The sequence below is a fragment of the Apium graveolens genome, chromosome 10, assembly GCF_009905375.1.
Source record: "Apium graveolens cultivar Ventura chromosome 10, ASM990537v1, whole genome shotgun sequence".
Lineage (NCBI taxonomy): Eukaryota > Viridiplantae > Streptophyta > Magnoliopsida > Apiales > Apiaceae > Apium > Apium graveolens.
In genome coordinates, this window is record NC_133656.1 from 156,284,760 (window position 1) to 156,295,735 (window position 10,976).

The 10,976-nt window shown below is 32.0% G+C and overlaps 1 long non-coding RNA gene across 1 annotated transcript; it reads left to right on the forward strand.

The window, feature by feature from the left end:
• Positions 1-8,256: 8,256 nt before the first annotated feature.
• LOC141693185 (uncharacterized) lies at positions 8,257-9,024 on the forward strand. The gene is made up of 2 exons (XR_012563031.1): positions 8,257-8,482; positions 8,576-9,024. It is a non-coding gene; the product is annotated as an uncharacterized LOC141693185 (long non-coding RNA).
• The last annotated feature ends 1,952 nt before the right edge of the window (positions 9,025-10,976 follow it).

The following is a 10,976-nucleotide window of genomic DNA, read 5'->3' on the forward strand; positions in this document are numbered from 1 at the left end:
AACTCTCTCAATCTTTACATTTCCTCTTTCAATGATTTCCCTAATCAAATGAAAGCATCGCAAAACATGTTTGGAATTTTTATGAGACATAAGTTCCTTGGCTTGTGCTATTGTTGTGTTATTATCACAGTACAACACAATAGGCTCCTCAATGCTTGGAAGAACTCCCAACTCAGAAACAAATTTTCTCATCCAAACGGCTTTTTTTGCAGCCTCACTTGTAGCTATATACTCTTCTTCCGCTGTGGAGTCAACCGTTGTAGACTGTTTAGAACTCTTCCAACTAATCGCACCACCATTCGGAGTAAACACGTACCCTGACATGGATTTGCTATCATCACTTTATGATTGACAACTAGAGCAGTATAACCCTCTTTTTTCAACTCAGATCCACCAAAAAGAAGAAAAATATCCTTTGTCTTTCGCAAGTACTTAAGGATGTTCTTCACTGATTTTTAGTGGTCTTCTCCTGGATCGGACTGATATCTCCTTGTCACACTAATTGAGTAAGCAACATCAAGCCTAGTACATAACATCGCATACATGATAGATCCTATTGCTGAAGCATAAGGAATCTTACTCATACGCTCTCTTTCCTCAGATGTCTTAGGAGACATCCTTTCGGAAAGGGATACTCCATGGCTCATCGATATGAGACCTCTCTTGGAATTTTCCATGCTAAACCTTTTAAGCACTTTCTCGATGTATGTACCCTGGGTAAGACCTATCATTCTTCTAGATCTATCTCTATAGATCTTCATACCGAGAATGTAGGATGCTTCTCCCAAGTCCTTCATAGTGAAGTTCTTCGATAGCCACACTTTGACTGATTGTAGCATCTGTATATCATTTACTATAAAAAGTATGTCATCCACATACAGTATAAGAAATCTTACTGCGCTCCCACTAACCTTCTTGTAGACACATGGTTCATCTACATTTTGGATAAAACCAAATTCTTTGATTGTCTCATCAAAACGAATGTTCCATCTACGAGAAGCTTGCTTTAATCCATATATGGTTCGTAGAAGCTTACACACTAGGTGTTCATTCCCTTTGGAAACAAAACCCTCTGGTTGTGTTATATACACTTCCTCTTCAAGTTTCCCATTGAGAAAGCCCGTTTTGACATCCATTTTCCAGATCTCATTGTCATAGTAAGCAGCAATCGCAAGCAAAATCTGAATTGATTTCAACAGGGCTACATGAAAAAAAGGTTCATCAAAGTCAATCCATTTCCTTTGTTTGAATCTTTTTGCCACGAGCCTGGCCTTATAGGTGTCCACATGGCTATCCGCTCCAATATTTCTTTTGTATACCCATTTGCACCCAATAGGCTTTATATCCTTTGGTGCTTCAACCAAAGTCCATACTTGGTTGGCATACATAGATTCCATTTCAGATTCCATGGCACTCTGCCATTTCTTTGAGTCAATATTACTCATAGCCTCATTATAGGTCATAGGGTCGTCATCATCAATGAATGATAACTCATTGTCATTCTCAATGACTAGGCCATAATACCTCTCAGATTGGTGAGACACTCTCCCTGACCTACGAATGGGCTATTCCATAGAAGGTTGTTCAGTCTGAACAGGTGTTTCCTCTTGAACCGTAGTAGTTTGCGCTTCTTGAACTTCATTAAGTTCCATTTTGCTCCCACTATTTCCTTCAAGGATAAACTGTTTTTCCAAAAAGGTAGCATATCTGGACACAAATACCCTATGATCGGTGTAAAAGTAATACCCCAAAGTCTCTTTAGGATATCCCACAAATCTATATTTTATGGATCGATATTCCAGCTTATCAGTGTCAACTTTCTTGACATAAGCTGGACATCCGCAAATCTTAACGTGTTTAAGAGTCAGATTCCTTTCTTTCCATATCTCATATGGAGTTTGAGGAACAGATTTGGAAGGCACCTTATTCCCTAAATATGCTGAGGTTTCCAATGCATAACCCCAAAGGAATACAAGAAGATCTGCATAGCTCATCATGGACCGAACCATGTCTAACAAAGTTCAATTTCTCATTTCAGATACCGCATTCAACTGTGGAGTATATGGAGGAGTCCACTGAGAGACTATACCATTTTCTTTGAGATAATCTAGAAACTCTCCATTCAAGTATTCACCACCTCGATCTGATTGAAGGGTTTTAATACTATGTTTGGTTTTTTTCTCCACTTCATTCTTATATTCTTTGAACTTTTCAAAGGCTTCGGACTTATGTTTCATAAAATACACATATCCGAATCTAGATCGATCATCTATAAAAGTAATGAAGTATGAAAATCCACCCACGGCTTGCGTAGACATTAGTCCACATAGATCTGTGTGTACCAATCCTAGAAAATCCGCAGCCCTCTCTCCATGTCCGCTAAATGGAGATTTGGTCATTTTACCCAATAGACAAGACTCACATGTAGGATATGATTCAAAATCAAAGGAGTCAAGTAACCCTTCCTTATGCAATGTCCACGGTCTATTTTCACTAATATGACCAAGTCTGTAGTGCCATAAATAGGTAAGATTTTCATCATCCCTTTTATTTTTATGAGTGTGTTCAATTTGTAGTAAATAATGCTCTACGTTACATATATACAGACCATTATTTAAAATACCACTACCATAAAGAACGTTATCTCTAAGAATTGAACATTTATTATTCTGAATAACAAACGAAAACCATCCAAGTCTAACATGGGAATAGAAATAATATTCCTCACAATCGAGGGAATAAAATAATAATTATTTAAAATAATTGTCTTGCCCGTGTGCATCGTCAGCAGGTTCAGCAGGCTTAGGCGAGTCAAGCACATATTCCAGCTTCTCAACCCTGAGAACAATTCTCAAGTTTCGAAGCCAGTTAGCAAAATTAGGACCAGTCAATTTGTGAGCATCTACTATGCTCCGGAGTGATAGTGCACAAGACATAACGTATAAAGTAAATTTGTAAATGATAAACACATAACAAAACTTAGCAAATATTCAATTACATTTCAAAACACTATATGAATCGGGTCTTTATTCATAAGTGGCTCCCACTAGTTTATCTAATTTATACAACCCCCTAAGTGAAAAGTTAAGCATTCATAATGCTAGTGGGAATAGGGATCCTACATTCCATCTAACAACCTCGGTTGTAACACGAAACGCCATGTGATGTTCAATAGGCAGACAACTCTTGTCAATTATATCTTATCTTATTCCATAATAAAAATTTAGCCTCTTGAATAATTTGAGTCACGGCTATAGCACGACAAACTCAATATTATAATTCAAGTCTAACCCAACATTTCATATAATTGAATCAGTCTCTAACGGCCCACGGTTGTAGCACGTAACGGCCATTTGATTCTAATTCATTGTACACATCTCTATGCAATAGACAAGTATTTCTTATTTCAAAATCAAAGCCCTCGGCTGTAGCACGAAATGACAATGATTCAAAAATGAGAACTACTTTCTACCATGTTGGAAGGCTATGACCGACACAAGCCCGTTGTGTCATTAGCCAATTAGTACTTGATATTATTTAATTTTAGAGGGATTATATTATGTTACAATCATAATCATATTATAAAGAGAATATTCCTTTTAAATTAAATATTTCAAATCAATAATCGATAATTAGATGATTCACAGATCGGGGGGAGCATTGTCAAGAGGCGTCACTTAATACCCCTTTCTTACAGATCAAAGTCCGCTTTGGACAGAATCATCCTTTCTCTCAATATTGAAAATTCATATTTAATTATGTGTTTCACAAACACAAGAATCTCATGATTGTATTCATAATATTATTGTTAAGGCAAGAAACAATTCTTATTCTAGATTTTCTAGAGTACGCCTTATTTTGATTTAAGTTCACCTAAATCTATCATCGCATGGTAAATATAGGCATATATCTCATATATAAAAATATATAAATAAACAAGTAAGCATGCAAGTAATATCATGTCACACATTGATATATAATAATGATGTATGGATTTATTATAGTATTTAAAAGCAATTAAAACAATTAAAACAAGCTTTAAAACACTTCCGGGAATATAAAAAGTTCAAAACTATTTTATAAATCCCAAAAAAAAACTGACGAATTCATTTATTGTAGTATTAATAATAACTATTATTATTATTATTGGCCCCTTTTGTAACTGTTATTGCATTTATGTCCCACAACAAAAACTGACGAATTCATTTACTGTAGCAATAATTACAAGGTCATCCAATGGATGGAAGCAAATATTAAATTCATATTCATTCATATGCATAATTAATTTATGAATTTTAATTAAAACAATTAAAAAATAATCATAAAAAATAATCTACATATCACAAAATTATGAATAACAATACCTAGATGATCTACAACACTTGTAGAGCCTTGATCAGTGGTCAAAATCCAATGCAAAAATTATTTCGAATTATTTCATAATTAAATCTAAATAAACTTTCAAAAATCATAATAAATCCATACATGCATAAAAAAATCTGAATTTGTTTTATATGAATCTCTATATGCAGAACCTGGCTCTGATGCCAATGAAGGAATTTACGAACGAGCGGAAGCATGATATAACAATTATTCCGTAAAACCATGTATCGCACATATAGAAAAAACATATAAAATCAAGGGAACGGAGGAAGAAGGAGAGGGTGACAACTAAGTTTTCACAAAACACAAGTTCATACCAAAACACCTCTCATCTCATTCTTTATATATGGGGCTCACTAGGTTTTCATATAATTAATATATCAATATATATTATTATATAAATCCCACACTTTATCTTATAAAATGTTTAAACAGTAATTAAAACTATTTTAATCATTATTATTTTTCTCAACTGTTTATAAAACAACTTGTTCTCTCAAAATACCTTCATCAATAAATTAATCTTTTTATGGTGTGACCCTGTAGGTTCAATATTAAGTCGGTAGTAGAAATAAATAATAATAAACCTTCTATTTATTATTTATATGAATTCTAAAATTTATTAAATATAATTAACTGATTAATTACATTTATTCTACATCGTGAATGATGCTTCTCAACATATCACGACTATCCGGATAATATGAATTCACTGCTTAGAATATCAAGAACCTGTCAGTGAGTAGTTATCGTACAATGAATTCCTTCTACCCTTACAATATCCTGATTAAATACAAGGCATGGATCTTGTGTCAGGCCTATCAAATTTAATCATATGATTTCTTATTCATAATACAAAGTTCATATTAATGCTAATTAGAAACTCCTTTCTAATTTCATACACTCTGGCTAGAGATTCCCGAACTCACGTACTAAGAATAACATAGGATAGTCTCTTCCTATACAGGAAGAGGTAGATCCTATATTGACGTTAACTATCTCCATACGCAAATTCCTATGCCCAGAATAGACCTAATGGATTTCCTTGAGATTAAGGACTAAACCAAAGCACAGTAAATTATATATAAGATAATTTTAACAATCTCAAGTCTAAGGACACTTGTACAACTATCACTCAGTAAATAACTATTGACATGTGAGTAATCTCCATTAGTTGTCCAACTTATCGAGTCATGTTCAGTTAACTTATTCCCTAATAATTACCTACATACTAGCTATAGTGTCACCACACAAATACCTATGAGAACAGACATCCTCCTGAAGGGAGCAAGCATAATATGTACCAATCTTTGCGGATTCACTAACTTCCGATTAGTTATCCTATGATCAGGAACTGTTTAAGTCTAAAGTTATCATCTTCTAGATCTCACTATTACAATCTCATTATATTTCTAGAAGCTTTACTCTAAACTATGGAACATCTTATTCAAAACACTTTAGATAGATGAAGCCCATAATAAAACCAAAAAAGTCTTTTATTAATATTAATGAAATCAGATAAGAATACAAGAAAGTTCTTCCTAACTCATCATACATGATTGGATTTAGGACAAACACTTTTAGAATATTCCTAATCTCAGCCCTCTTGTCAGCCACACATTATTGAATATAAAGTCTATACAAGCAGCAAAAAGATTCAGCATTTGGATTAGTTCTGTTCATCTTCTCTCCCAAAAAAGGTGAAGAATAGAAGCAAAGAATTTACAGAGAAGCTCAAGTTTTTTGTTTATTCATTTAACTTCTCAGCAAAGTAACGTTATAATGCCCGATTTAACTCTTGTATATTCTTAGGGGCATTATAAACGTTACCCGGTAATTAAATCCTATTATAAACAAAAGCTAAATCATTGTATATGATTTGATTTGTAAATCTGTCTAGAAGCTAGGAACTTTGTTGTTCTTAGATTGTAGCCGGTTAATTTATTTACCGGAGTGTAGCAACACCCCTCGAGGATTTATATACGAATATATACTTCCCCGAATATCTTGTGTTCCTCATTTTATTGTTCCAAACACTATTACTCTCAAGAACGTGAAACCACTAACCGAACACTAAATTTTATATCTGCAAAAGATTCGAAAGAATTTTTAATTTAGTGATTATCGTATTCAACCCCCCTTCTACGATAATTCGTGACCTAACATTTATGAATGATCCAACTATAGGAATGTCAAGATATATATATCTATATTAGTTATATGATAAAAAATTTAGAAAAAAATTAAATGTATTTGATTTTCTATTGTAATTGTGAACCAATAGTTTGACCATTACTTTTTCACTAGTGTTTTGTCTCATATTGATTTTTTGATTTTTTTTAAAAATATTTATAAATAATTCAACCTTATAGATGTCAAGATCTAAATATTTCAGTGATATGATAAAACTTTTAAAAAAGAATAAATATATTTTGTTTGCTATTTTAACAGTGAACCAGTAGTTTGACCATTACATCTCACTAGTGTTTAGTCCCATATTGATTTTTTAATTTTTTTAAAAAATGTTTATGAATGACCAAACCTTACAGATATCAATATCTATATATTCTAGTGATATGATAAAAAATTTAGAAAAAAATAAAAGGATCTGGTTTGCTATTTTAACAGTCAACTATTAGTTTGAATAGTACGTCTTACTAGTGTTTAGTCCCATACTGATGTTTCGGTTTTTTTAAAAATATTTATGAATGATCCAACCTTACAGATGTCAATATGTATATATTTCAGTGATATGATAAAATTTTTGAAAAAAATAAATGTATATGGTTTGCTATTTTAACAGTCAACCAGTAGTTTGACCGTTACTTTTTACTAGTATTTAGTCCCATACTGATTTTTTGATTTTTTTTAAAATATTTATGAATGATCTTACTATAGGATGTCAAAATCTATATATTTTAGTGATATGATAAAAGTTTGGAAACAAATAAATGTATTTGGTTTGCTATTTTAACAGTCAACCTGTAGTTTGACCATTACTTATTAATAGTATATAGTCCCATATTGATTTTTTTTTATTTTTTTAAAAATATTTATGAATGATCTTACTATAGGGATGTCAAGATCTGTATATTTTAGTAATATTATAAAATTTTTAGAAAAAAAATACATGTATTTGATTTGAAATTTTAATAGTCAACTAGTAGTTTGACTATTATTTCTTACTAGTGTTTAGTTCCATATTAATGTTTCGATTTTTTTTAAAATTATTAATTAATGATCCAATCTTACATATGTCAAGATCTGGATGCTTCATTCACTATAATTTTTAAGGAAAATATTATTAAGCAAATAATAAATTGTTTTTTTACGAACAAGCGAAAAATTGATTGAAACAATAAAACCTAACCCTATAATGTTCGTGTTATTCTAAGTAAAAATTGAACGATCCAACCGTACGGATGTTAAAATGGGTAAATGCAAAATTTCAAAAAAATAGTTGTTATAACTTGATTAATTTAACAAATAAGGAATAATTAAACTTAAGAGAAGAATCAACCGCATACTCTTATTATAAGTGGTATTTTTGATAAAATCGACTACATTATGATTTCAAAATTTATTAAAATAATTAGTTATCAAAATAAAATTTAAAATTTATTTTATTATATTGTTATAATATCTATAAAAAATATAATATTTATTCTCTGTAGTTATAAGGACTTTAATTTTCAAAAATAAAATAGGTTGTATCAACTGAACTCAGTTAAATTTATAAATTGACACCCATAAATTCAACTAATAGCAGTTGAATTTAATGTCACGTCACCGATCTGCGTGATTTAGATCTAATGCATGTTATTTATCCCCTAAACTAACGGCCCAATGGTGTGATTGATTAAACTTTTAAAATACAACATAACTTTAACCCAAAACCCCACACCCCTCCTGTCACCCGCACATTAGCTGATAAGCACTCGCGGAGGCATCCTGGGTTATGGGAGCTCCAAGCGATAGGCCTAAGTCCCCATACCACACATCTCCCTCTTTCTACTTTTCTCTTACCGTGAACAAGCCTCTCTGCCGTTGTTTTTTTTCTGGTCAACCTACGACCTCTCTTTCTCTCTCATGTATAAAGGTATGTGTTTCTCAAGTTTAGGCATATATACTACTTCTCTAGTATGTGTTTCCACTGCTTTATGTTTTTGATTGACCCCTTATTTTGTTGCAGGTGTGTGTATATGTGAGGCAAATGTACGGTGGGTGTGCTGGTGGAAAAACCTGCTGGATGAAATGAAGTATAAGAGAGGGAGGGCAGGGGGAGAGAGAGAGAGAGGAGGCTGAGGAGAGTGAAGAAAGTGAAGAAAGTGAAGAACAAGGGTAAGAAATGGATGATATTTCAAGACTACGTTTGTTTGGCTTCATTCATTTTATATAGACGGATTATAGCAGACCGGAGAAATAGAAGGATTCGGAGGAACGAGGCGGCGGACGGAGAAATTCCGGTTGGTGGCCGGGAAGGGAAGAAGAATGACAAAAAAAATTTCATTTTATAAAAATAAAAAAATAAATTAGGTTTTATTAATATTTTTTTTTTAAAATTGGTGTTAGTTAAATCAACCGAATACGGTTGAATTTAAGATTGTATTTTTTACCATATACAGTTGAATTTAATATTTTGGCGGGCCTTTTTAATTTTTTTCAGAAAATTCAAAATTTTCAGCGTAATTTTCAAATTTTAACTTAAATATTCAATTTTTTTGGGGGATTTTCAATTTGAATTGAAAAATTAAATTTAACTGAATACAGTTATATTTAAGCGGTTGTGTTTTAATGTATGTATTTATCTAGTTATATTTAAGCGGTCATATTTAGTATAAATACAACCGTTTTACGAAAAATTACTCGAATATTTACAACCGGTCAAAAAACCGGTTGTATTTAGTTAAATACGACGGATGCCGTTGTATTTAACTAAATATGACCATTTTTAATCTTTAGCCGTTTTTCTTGTAGTGTAAGTCAGCAACTAATATGTATCAAATTGTTAGTTTTTTGTACATTGGGTTATGGGCTTAGATATTATAAATGGTATTAGAGTTGTGTGTAGTCGGAAGTGCAGAGACACTGCCCGGGTGTGTGAGATCGACGAGGACGTCGATCTTATAAGAAGGGATGTTTGTATTATCCCACATCGATAATAAATAAGGCTGTTCGGGTCCTTTATAGATAAAAGTTAATGTGTCCAAATCGCTAATTTTTTTGGGCTGACTTGTGGTGGGCTGTTAGGTTCGGGTGAGAGCTTGGATTAACCCAACTTATAAGTTAAGTTGAATTTTATTAATGATGTAATTTTTCAAACTTATTTTAATTTTTCAATTTTCATTAATTTTATATTTAAAATATACGTTTATAAATATTTTTCTAATTTAAAATTCATTAATTAATATAATTATTTTTTAAAATAATTTATTTTAGTTCATTTAGGTAAAAATAATTCTAATTTTTAAATAAAAAATTTTAAACACTGAAATTATTTTTAAATATTCATGTACTTATCACTTATTAATATTTTATTTAATTTAAATTATAAATTACTTGTTTAAAAAAAATTCAAAGTGAGTACAAAAGCGCATGTTTGGAAACTTAAACATGGTGATATGATATATGAACTTCAAATATCACTAGCCAGGACAAAAGATTTGACTAACAAATATTGCCATGACTCTATGAGCCTTGAAAAGAAGATTTAGTCCAGAGCACTTTGATTGGAACCGGATCAAAAAAGACATTCGGAATTTATATATAATCGATGCAAGATTGAGAAGAGCAATGTGGTTCGCTTTTGATCAATAAATGCACCAGAAAAAATATAAACTTGTACTGGATTAACAATATTGTTTATTGCGAACTAGTAGTAGAACCGGTAGCTCTAGGTGTACTGTCGATTAGACTTTGTGCTATACTAGGATTTTTTGCCCGGTGCGCGTGAACATTTTTTTTAAACAACACTAGTATAGGGGACGATATAGGTGGATGCTTTTGCCGATGATCCATTAGGTGACACTGAAACTTAACAGGTATCGGTTGAATAATCGACGCCAAAACACTACAATAAAAGGTTAATAGATATCACACATTAGACATCGGTTAATCATGTCACTGATGTTAAAAGATTTATTAACATTATCCCGCATAAATATTATGTCTTTCATTTTTTAAAACATCACTTATTTTAGAACCGATGTCTAAAATACCCATAAAAAATTGAATTCGTGCCTACCTCAATTATTTTCCGCCTTGCTTAAAATCTTGCCCCCTTAACCAAATTTTTATTCTCCCATACTCTAACACAATTAAAAACAAAAATACCCACCCACTCCCTCTCCACAATCTCAACCGTCCCCCGACTCTCTCACCCCTCTCTGCATAACCCTAGATCCAACACACGCATACACATACTAAATCTATGGCTTGTACGCATAAGTCTCATCACTCATAAAATCTCACCCTTACTAACTAAAAAGTCTTAAAATTTGAAATCTCACCAAATCGATTTATTTGAAACAGTCTCGATTTGTTGAATTAACAGTTCAAATCCATCTGCTCAAAAGTTCAAATTGGTAAGTAGG